At 45.3% G+C, this 10,411-nt stretch overlaps 1 long non-coding RNA gene across 1 annotated transcript; it reads left to right on the top strand.

Annotated features, from left to right (window-relative positions):
- The first annotated feature begins 7,417 nt into the window (after positions 1-7,417).
- LOC309856316 lies at positions 7,418-9,964 on the top strand. Its single transcript, XR_014307152.1, has 3 exons — positions 7,418-8,714; positions 9,230-9,452; positions 9,892-9,964. It is a non-coding gene; the product is annotated as an uncharacterized lncRNA (long non-coding RNA).
- Positions 9,965-10,411: the final 447 nt, after the last annotated feature.

Raw genomic sequence — 10,411 nt, 5'->3', positions numbered from 1 at the left:
TGGATCGCCCACTATGCCCTCAAAGCCCTCCGCATTATCGTCAACTTGTGCTGAGCCCGTGGGGCTTCTTACTCCGTGAACCATCCTCAGATCATTTAAGGCCACAGGATATCTATAGCAACTGAATCTCAATAATCATAATCATCATAATCACGGTAATGGCTGCCAATTACTGAGTGCCAACTCTGAACCAGGCACTGCGCCTGGTGTTTTGCCTCTGTAAATCAAATGGAAGTTTCCATCTTGCTCTTAAGGGTTGCTTCCCCCACGGTATCTGGGAAAGGGACAGATTGGACCCCCAGTCCGGTCTCAAGTCGTCCACCTGCGTCACTCAGCTTCTCCGCGGTCGCGTGTTACTCCCGACTCCACCAGGGGGCGCTACAAACGTCTCTGTGGGTGGAAGTCGGGAACTCTGTGGCGGGGACCTTCCCCTCTGTATGTTGCTGTTCCCCCTGGAAAGATCTCGGAGTGCTTTCCAGGGTAATTGGGAGTCCCCACTCTCACTTTCCTCCCTCACACAACCAGACAGCTATGTGGGTCTGGCAGCCTGTGCTAAAGTTTGAGGAACATCAAAGGGGGAAAAACCACATGTGAAGAAAATACTGTGAAACCTCAGGACCCTAAGGAGTTTAGGCGGTCACCGCCGGGCTCTTAGAGGCACACTCTAGTTCCTGTGCTTGTCCCCTGCCCTCAAGTCTTCTCCTCTCTGTGGAGTCTCCTCCTTCACCTGTGCATCTCCCTTTTGAAATGGTCACTCACCAGAGCTGTTCTCACCCCACAGTACACCCTTTCCTCCAGCAGGACCTTTCCCCCAGCGCACATCAGTCAACAGGTAGTTCTGCAGCCTCCCGGGGCTGCTGTTCTGCCCACGGTCTCTCCAGCCCTGCCCGTTGATGTTGCCAAATTGTCCAGTGGTAGCTGTGGATCTCCCTGTCTCTCACCCTCTCTCTCTTTCTCCCTTAACACACACTTACAGGGATCTCCCAAGGACGGATATGGATTCTCAGAGCCAACACAGTCTACACCCAGAAGGGGGAAGAGAACAATTTTCTCAAGTGCCTCCGCAATACGCAAGACCCCTCTCACAGGGCACGTGGTACCTCACGTTGTTTACAATTGTGATGGATTCTTCTGGCCAGTTTTCCCTTTTAAGTTGTTCAGCTTTGGGCCTCTGGGAACAGGCTCTTTAGTGGCTCCCCCTTTGGCTAGACAAAGACCCAGTTCAGGTGTTGAAATAACCACCTGTGAGAGCCATTGCATTTCTTGGCTAAGGTTCCTCCTGTTCCCTGGGTTCTGTCAGGGGAGAGACTTGGTTCCTTGCCCCAGGTTCCTACACCTTCGCTCTAGACCCTCATAATCCCTGGGGGTGGGGGGTGTGCTGGGGTTCTTCTCATGCATTTTTTTGCTCCAGTGCATGACTCAACAATCCTGCCAGCTACAAATTGGCCTTCTTCATTCTCCCTCTATCAAATCCACAACAAGTCTTTGAGATGTGATCTCCTTGACTGTTTTCTTGAATCCATGGGCTCCACCCCCCTTCTCCACCAGGCCCGCTGCTTCCTCCACACTGGCTGCCCATCCTGTCATCTTCCCTCTCATCATCCATCCTGTCCTTTATATGATGTCCCTCTTCACTTTAAAAATTTTTTTTACTTATTTTTTTTCATTAAGTAGGCTCCACACCCAACATGGGGCTCAAACTCATGACTTCAGGATCAAGAGTCATATGCTTTACCCACTAAGTCGGACAGGTATCCCTAGTCTTTGCTTTTCACTACTTGTATGTGGTTGTGCCTCCCCCATCTGAACTGTCAGCTCCATGAGGGCAGGGGGCTTCTCCCTCTGATTTACTGCTGCACACCTTGTGCCTCGCCAGGGCCTAGAAGGTAGTAGGCACTCAATACTGATTTGCTGAATGAATGAGCAAATTGTTGAGCCCAATTTCCTTATCTCAGAGGCAAGAGAGATTAGGCTTCTAGTGCTGTCTTGCATACAGCAAGCTGTCAGGGAACACCTGGTGGATAAATGAATATTTCTTTTGCTCAAGGCCACATAGCTAATTAGTGGCTACATTTAAATCAAGTCTCCTAATTCCAATTGATTCTTAAACTTTGCTGTGTGTTAGAAACCCCTGAGAAGTTTAAAAAATCCTAATGCCCAGACTGCACCCTAAACCAATTAAACTAGATATTTTTGGTGGGGTTGCTGGTGGAGACCAGAGTATCAATATTGTTTTGAGTGGTGGGGAAAGAGAAAGAGGGAGAGAGAGAGAGAGAGAGAGGTGGGGGAGAGGCAGAGGGAGAGAGAGAGAGAGAATCCCAAGCAGACCCCCACCCCAGCATGGAGGCCAACAGGGGACTTGATCCCATGACTCTGAGATCACAACCAGAGCCAAAATCAAGAGTTGGACGCTTAACCAACTGAGCCATCCAGGAGCTCCCAGAGTATCAAGATTTTTAAAAACTTTCCAGATGATTCCAGCGTACAGTCAAGGTTGAGAACCAAGCCTCTCCCCTGACAGAGAGCAGAGCACAGGAGGAACCTTAGCGAAGAAATGCAACAGGACTCAGGTTATCTCGTACTTCTCACACTGCATCTAATAGAAAGGCTTTGAGAAAAATCAGAAGCCTAGCTGAACAAACTGAACGTTCTAGTCACATGTGTGGAAAGAGTGGCTGCTTGTTGGGGGAGGGGACACATCATTGTTTTGGGTCGGGACTGTCCCGTGTGGACAACCTGCATGTGTTCTTCTCCAGAAGTGAACCCTGAAGGCAGAGAAACGGTTTTGTGAGGTGGTTGGAGGCACTGGGAGAAACTAAGTAATGCCAATGTATGCCAGCCTGGTTCCTGGGAAGCTCTTCTCTGAGAATCCCCTGAGACCACAGAGGAGTCAATCCAGGGATTTGGGGAGGAGGCTTCGTTGGTGCCATTTAAAATGGACCAGTCTCTGGCTGTGTTTGCCAAGGAAACCATTTCGGACAGTGATGGAGAAAAGGCCATAAAAGTCATTTCTCCCCAAGAAAAACATCGTGCCGGCTATAGCAGTGGCTGGTGGCTCACTTGGGCCCCAAATTGCTAAGCCCTTCCGTGGAGGCTTGTTTTCAGAACTGCCACATGTGAAGCTGGGAATTAAGATTTAAAAGAGAAGTGAGGAAAATGCCTCTCCCTAAGTGGGAGAGAGTGCCGTGCTCAGGGTCCCCAACTCTGGCCCCAAAAAGGGGCCACCCTAACCACAGAGGGCCAAGTTCATCCAAGCCAACTCCTTACAGTGACAACTTCTTAAATTCATGACAGGAGTTCTTACAATACGAGGAAACAGCACAGCGAACCATAGTTCAATAACACAGAATAGGACTTGCTTTTTTCTGTTTGTAACATACATAATAAATAGATGCCAGCATTGATATGTAAGAGCTCTTATAAACTAGTTAGGTGTTATAACTCAATATAATGTTTAACTAAAATACTATCTTTACATGGTTAATACTTCTGTTTACAATGAATTGGGCCAGGGGGGGTTGCTGAGCCATGAAGATGCAGGCCTGGGCAGATCTGTCAATTAGTTCGAGGTTTTAGCCACACATATAAGGGAGAACAAGACTAAGGAGGCAGAAAGGTCATACAGATTTCAGGGATTTGATGAGATGGGGTTCTCTGATTTTGGTGGGAAAGACCAAAGCAGTCATTGTAAAGCTGTTGTAAAGATGTTGGTCCAAATGGAGACTTGATTTGGGTATCTTCTCTTATCCTCCAGATCACACAGTTCTCTTTGGTCATCGCTGTCGTACATGCTGCTCTGTACTGGTGCCGTAGATGTAGTCTGCGATGGGCATTTCATGTGTTTTTAAAATTGAGAACAATAAAACAGCGTGCACGGGCTCAGCTTGGACTAATGCTGGACACCAGTGTTTGGAAACATGGAGGTTTAGAATGGAAACGGTCATTTAGTTCAGTCCCTCCCCTCTAGGTATTTGAATATTTCACACCAAGATGTTGAGTTTGGAGACATTCTTTTTTTTTAAGATTTTATTTATTTATTTGACAGACAGAGATCACAAGTAGGCAGAGAGGCAAGCAGAGAGAGAGAGACAGGAAGAAGCAGGCTCCCTGCCGAGCAGAGAGCCCGATGTGGGGCTCGATCCCAGGACCCTGGGATCATGACCTGAGCCAAAGGCAGAGGCTTTAACCCACTGAGCCACCCAGGCGCCCCTGGAGACATTCTAAAAGATCTCTAGGCCTGGAGGATCTATTAGCTCAGTTCAGGGTTTCTACAGTCCAGAAACTTACACTCTCTGGTTCATTTCCCGTCCTAGCATACACTTATTCCTTGGTTGAGCCCAATACTTCTTGTTTAGAAACACTAAAGTATCACAAGACAGGCTCCATGGGCTGTGGGATACCAGCGAGGGGGCACCTTCGAGCTGGACAATGAAGGAGTGGAGCAGAGGGGGGCAGTGCCCTGCTTTTAAATAAGCGAGGACTATTACCCAACTACCTACCAACATAATGCAAGATCGATGAAGCTCCCCAGCATGCTAGAGCTTTCAGCCCCGCCAGTGACATGAGACTTACAATCATTCACATCATATGTGACACCAGAGATCAACTATCTCAGCATTTCTATTTTATGGAGACTGTGAACCCCTTTGAGAGTGACATGCCATCTTTTCAATCCCTTAACATGTTAAAAAATCATTTGATCATTTTTGTATAGCGAATGATAAAGAAAAGAACCTGATTTTAAGCAAATACTGATGAATTTTGGATTGACAAGTAATAAAGTTTTACTAAGAAATTCATCTTAATTCAATTTTACTGCTATTCACAATCTGTAAAGACAAATTTTGATATTTGTCTGTTTAACAAGGGATGCATTTTATTGGCTTTAAATTGCTTATGTTAGAAACACTAGAATAGGGACAACATGGTGGCTCAGTTGGTTAAGCATCTGCTTCCAGTTCAGGTCATGATCCCAGGGTCCTGGGATCAAGTCCTGCGTTGGGCTCCCTGCTCCGAGGGGAGCCTGCCCCTCCCTTTGCTCGTGCTTTCTCTCTCTCTCTCTCTCTGAAATATAAATAAAATCTTTTTTAAAAAATCACTAGAATATGTCAACAGATTGATTTTAAATTCACATATTTTATGTGGTCAGAGACTGAATGTATATTGAAGTTTAGTGGCCGTTTAAATTTATGTTCAGGGATCAAAAGAGACAAAACTATCCTCATGAGAAGATGTTAATAATTCTTTCATTTTGTGCTTTTTAGTTGCGACCTATCTTGGGGTTTTAAAAAATATCATGTGGTGGTATTTGCAGGTGGGCCCTTGGGGAAGTGATCATGGCTAGACGTGGTCACGAGGGAGGGGCCCCATTATGGGATTGGTGCCTTTCCAAGCAGAGGAAGAGTCTGTCCTCTCTCCACACCGGGGAAGAAGGCGGCCTACAAACCAGAGGGCTCTCACTGGAGCCCAGCTAGGCGAGTTCCCTGACCTCAGGCTTCCAGCTTCTAGAACAGTGAGAGATCCGTGTCTGTTGTTTAAGCCACCCTGTCTATGGTGTGTTGTTACGGCAGCCTGAGTGGACGAAGGCATAGCACGCCAGGAAAGTTCTGGTACTGTTACTTATGAGCATAACAAGTCTCAGTGCAGATAGTCTATATTACCCCAAAATGGGAATGCAAAATGGGTATAATCATTAGAATACTTTCACCCTTGCATTAGTTTTTCAGGTACTGCTACCATCCTGATGTGTGCATAAGATTTGGATCAGTTGAATACTGATCTAGAGGAAACGATCATTTTATTTTTGCTTTCATGGGTCTCATGAACTTCTATTTCAATATTAAGAATTCTTATGCAGGGGCGCCTGGGTGGCTCAGTGGGTTAAGCCGCTGCCTTCGGCTCAGGTCATGATCTCAGGGTCCTGGGATCGAGTCCCGCATTGGGCTCTCTGCTCAGCGGGGAGCCTGCTTCCTCCTTTCTCTCTGCCTGCCTCTCTGCCTACTTGTGATCTCTCTCTGTCAAATAAATAAATAAAATCTTAAAAAAAAAAAAAAAAAGAATTCTTATGCATCTTTTTCTACCCGGTGATCAATTGAGGGTGTAAGAGAAATGATTTATTATTATTAGTTAACGCAATTAGGCCGTTAGAGGAGTGAGAACTAATGCGCTGGCCAGCTGCACTGAGTTGAATGATGAGCAGCTGTGCGGGTTATGGGCAAGCCCCTCTAATTTCGACGAACTTTAATTCAAATAAGGAAGTTTTTAGATGGTTAGTTCAAAGGGGAAAATGAAAAATTTATATTCTTTATTAATTAAAAAAAAATGGAGGCAGACAGGTCAGGTTCCCATTAGCAGAAGCTGCGGTGGGCATGTTTGCTGCAGATCTGAGTGAGGGAGAGCACTCCGGAGGGACCCCTGAAGTGTGGGGGAAGCAGGGCGGGCAGGGGAAGGATTCAGGAGAAGGCAGCCTCAGCGTGATCCCATGGAGAGTTCTGGAGTGTGAATATCAGCACAGAGTGTGTTCTGCACTGTCCCACTGAGTCACTGGCAATGGGCTGCCCTTCAGGAGGGACTTGAGCTCCTGGGTAGCGAAATACGGGGAAGCCCCCAGTGCAGGCTGTGGCTGCGGACAGCGAGCATGCGCAGCAGCAGTGGGGGGGCTGAGTGGGCCCGCCAGGGGAAGGCAGCCGGAAGGGAATCCCTGTGATGTACTACAGACATCATTTCTTTGTATTATTTTAAATCCCTAGACCCACTAGAGCCACCGTTTTTTAAATTTATCAATTTAAATGTTACTTGGGGACCATACAGTGCAATGCTGGTCTCTGGAGTAGAATTCAGAGATTCATCCCTTACATACCACACCCAGTGCTCATCCCCCAAAATGCCCTCCTTAACGCCCATCACCCATCTAGCCCAGCTCCCCAGCCCCCAGCCCCTTCCCACCACCAAGCCTCAGTTTGTTCTCTGTCCTTAAGCGGCCCCTATGGTTTATACCCCTCTCTCCCTTCCCCTACCCTTGCCATATGTTCATCCGTTTTCTTTCTTAAATTCCACATATGAGTGAGATTGTATGGTATTGGCCTTTACGGCAGTTTCTCATCCATTCTTCAGTTGATGGACACTTGGGCTCTTTCCACAGTTTGGCTATTGTCGATAGCGCTGCTGTGAACGTTGGGTGCATGGACTTCTTCGTATCTGTATTTTTATGTCCTTTGGGTAAATACCCAGTGATGCAATTGCTGGGTTATAGGGTCATTCTGAGGACCCTCCATACTGTTCTCCAGAGTGGCTGCCCCAGTTTGTATCCCCACCACCAGTGTAGGAGGTTCCCCTCTCTCCTCATCCTCGCCAACACCTGTTGTTTCTTGTGTTGTTGAGTTCAGTCATCCTGACAGGTGTGAGGTGGTAACTCATTGTGGTTTTGATTTGCATGTCCCTGATGATGAGTGATGCGGAGCATCTTCTCGTGTGTCTGTTGGCATCTGGATGTCTTCTTTGGAAAAATGTCTATTCATGTCTTCCACCCTTTTCTTAAATGGGTTGTTTGGTTTTTGGGGTGGTGAGTTTGATAAGTTCTTTATAGATTCTGGATACTAACCTTTTATCTGATATGTCATTTGCAAATATGTTCTTCCATTCCGTAGTTTGCTTTTTAGTTTTGTTGGTTGTTTCCTTCGCTGTGCAGAAACTTTTTATCTTGATGAAGTCCCAATAGTTCATTTTGCCTTAGCTCCCCTTGCCTCCGGAAACATGTCTAATAAGAAGTTACTGTGGCTGAGGTCAAAGAGGTTGCTGCCTGTGTTCTCCTCTAGGATTTCGATGGTTTTTAGTCTCACATTTAGGTCTTTCATCCATTTTGAGAATATTTTTGTGTGTGGTGTAACAAAGTGGTCCAGTTTGATTCTTTTGCCTGTTGTCCAGTTTTCACACGATTTGCTGAAGAGACTTTTTTTTCTATCAGATAGTCTTTCCTGTTTTGTCAAAGATTAGTTGACCATAGAGTTGAGGATCCATTTCTGGGTTCTCTAGTCTGTTCCATTGGTTTATGTGTCTGTTTTTGTGCCAGTACCATACTGTCTCGGTGATTACAGTTTAGTAATACAGCTTGAAATCTGGAATCATGATACCTCTAGTTTTGTTTTTATTTTTCAAGATTGCTTTGTCTATTCAGGGTCTTTTGTGGTTCCATACAAAGTCTAGGATTGTTTGGTCTAGCTCTGGGAGGAATGCTGTGTTATTTTGATAGGGGTTGCATTAAATGTGTAAATTTCTTTGGGTAGTACAGACATTTTAAATATTAAAAACTTTATTTACTTATTTATTTTTTTAAAAATTTCATTTATTTATTTGAGAGCGTGAGAGAGAGATGAGAGGGGAGAAGGTCAGAAGAAGCAGACTCACCGCAGAGCTGGGAGCCTGATGCGGGACTCGATCCCGGGATTCCGGGGTCACAACCTGAACTGAAGGCAGTGGCGCAACCAACTGAGCCACCCAGGGGCCCAAAAAAACTTTTTTAAAGAAAGATTTTATTTATTTATTTGAGAGAGAGAGAGAGCACCGAGTGTGGGGATAGGAGCAGAGGCAGAGGGACGAGCAGACTCCACACTGAGCATGGAGCCTGACATGGGGCTCGACCCCAGGATCCTGAGATCATGACCTGAGCTGAAATCAAGAGTCAGATGCTCAATCAACTGAGCCACCCAGGTGCCCAGGTTAGTATAGACGTTTAAATGATACTTGTTCTTCCAATCCATGAGCCTGGAATGCTTTTCCATTTCTTTGTGTCTTCTTCAATTTCTTTCATCAGTGTTTTATAGCTTTCAGAGTATAGAACTGTCTTTTCAATACACAAACTCTTTGTTATGGGATGATGATTATTTAATATTGTTAAACGAGAAAGTAAGCACCATGAGGGCAAGTCTTTGCTTTGTTCTGTTTAGTTCATAGGTGGCTCCTTGTTTCCTAGAATAGTTGCAGACACATTAGTAGGTTTTTGTTAAATAATGTCTATGGAATGAATGAATGAGGAAGATCTAGAACCTTGGTATTCTGAATTTCAGAGGATTGCTTTGTAAGGAATGGACACTCCTGTCAGTCAGAAATACATCTGAATGCATGTATATAGTAGCTGACCCAAATAGTGGTTATTTTTCTCACAATACAAGAAATTTGGAAGGGGTGGGAGTCCAGGTCTACAGAACAGTCTGCTCTATCTTTGATACGCCAGGAGCCTTACCTCTACGCATGAGGCTTTCATGCTCATGTATGTGACAGTCACAGGACAGCCGTTCCATCTCAGCCCTAAGTCCGTCACCAGGGCCAACAAGAGAGAGGAAGAACTGGGAAGGGCAGCATCTTGGGGAAAAAAAAGTTCCTCGAAATCTCTAGCGGACGTTTTTATCCAGAACTGCATCATCTGGTCAACCCTGAATGTGAAGGAACTCAGGATGGTGAGCAGATTGGCTGGTGTCAGTGCCACCTGGGATGAAACTGACATTCTGTTAGAAAAGAAGAAAGGGATGGTGGGTCAGAAAAGGACAGTTTTGGCCACTGCAGCAGAACTACCCAAGTCCTATGGGGAATTCAAAACGAATACACTTACCCAAGAGCAAATAAAGGCAAAATAAAATAAAAATAGCAAATAATTTTAAAAACTCAAATCCTTCCCCCCCCTTCCTTTTAACTTTCTCCCCCCTGTTATTAGGACTTCCCTAGCAACCAGGGGTGAAGTTGTCCCCAGAGCCAGTAGGAAATACTTTAATGGAAATACTTTAAGCATGTTTCAAAATAAGTTCAACTGTTTATTTTCGTCTTAGTGGCCTGATATTCCATCTGTACACTAGTGAGCATATAGGATGGACACTTTTAAAATTCTTCTCTCTCAAATAGGAAACTTGGACTCCTGGAATGTTTCTTCTCGTGCTGCTGTTACTACAGGGGATTCATAGGTGCTATCGTTCCTTCTGGTGAGTCTTGTACTTCTCCATGGAGAAGCTTTCATTATTTCCAGACTCTTATTGAACCATTATGAGACCGTTGAGACAGGATGAGAAATAAAAGTGTCTACTTTGTGCACTGGGCTGTTATTCCTGGATCTTTACAATTGAGGTGGAGAAAGAAAACATCTCCGGAAAAATAATTTAAGAGGCATGGCTGGTCGGTTGTCTCACGTTTGATCCCAGGAGCCCTGTAGCTCATGCAAAAATATGAAAAGGGCCACATAAGTAAATTTCGATGACACTTTTAATTTATAAATCTGCTGAACAAAATCCCCTTTCTCACCAAGCATGCCCATCCAGTATCGTCTGTTTGTGCCATGAGTTCCGTCACAGAGTTCTTTCTCTGAGTGGTCATGCTGGGTTGGAATTAGTGTGTTCCCCATTCATAAAAAAAAAATTAATTGGCTGTA

The sequence above is a fragment of the Mustela nivalis genome (assembly GCF_964662115.1).
Source record: "Mustela nivalis genome assembly, chromosome: X".
NCBI lineage: Eukaryota > Metazoa > Chordata > Mammalia > Carnivora > Mustelidae > Mustela > Mustela nivalis.
This window is presented reverse-complemented; position numbering and strand designations above follow the sequence as displayed.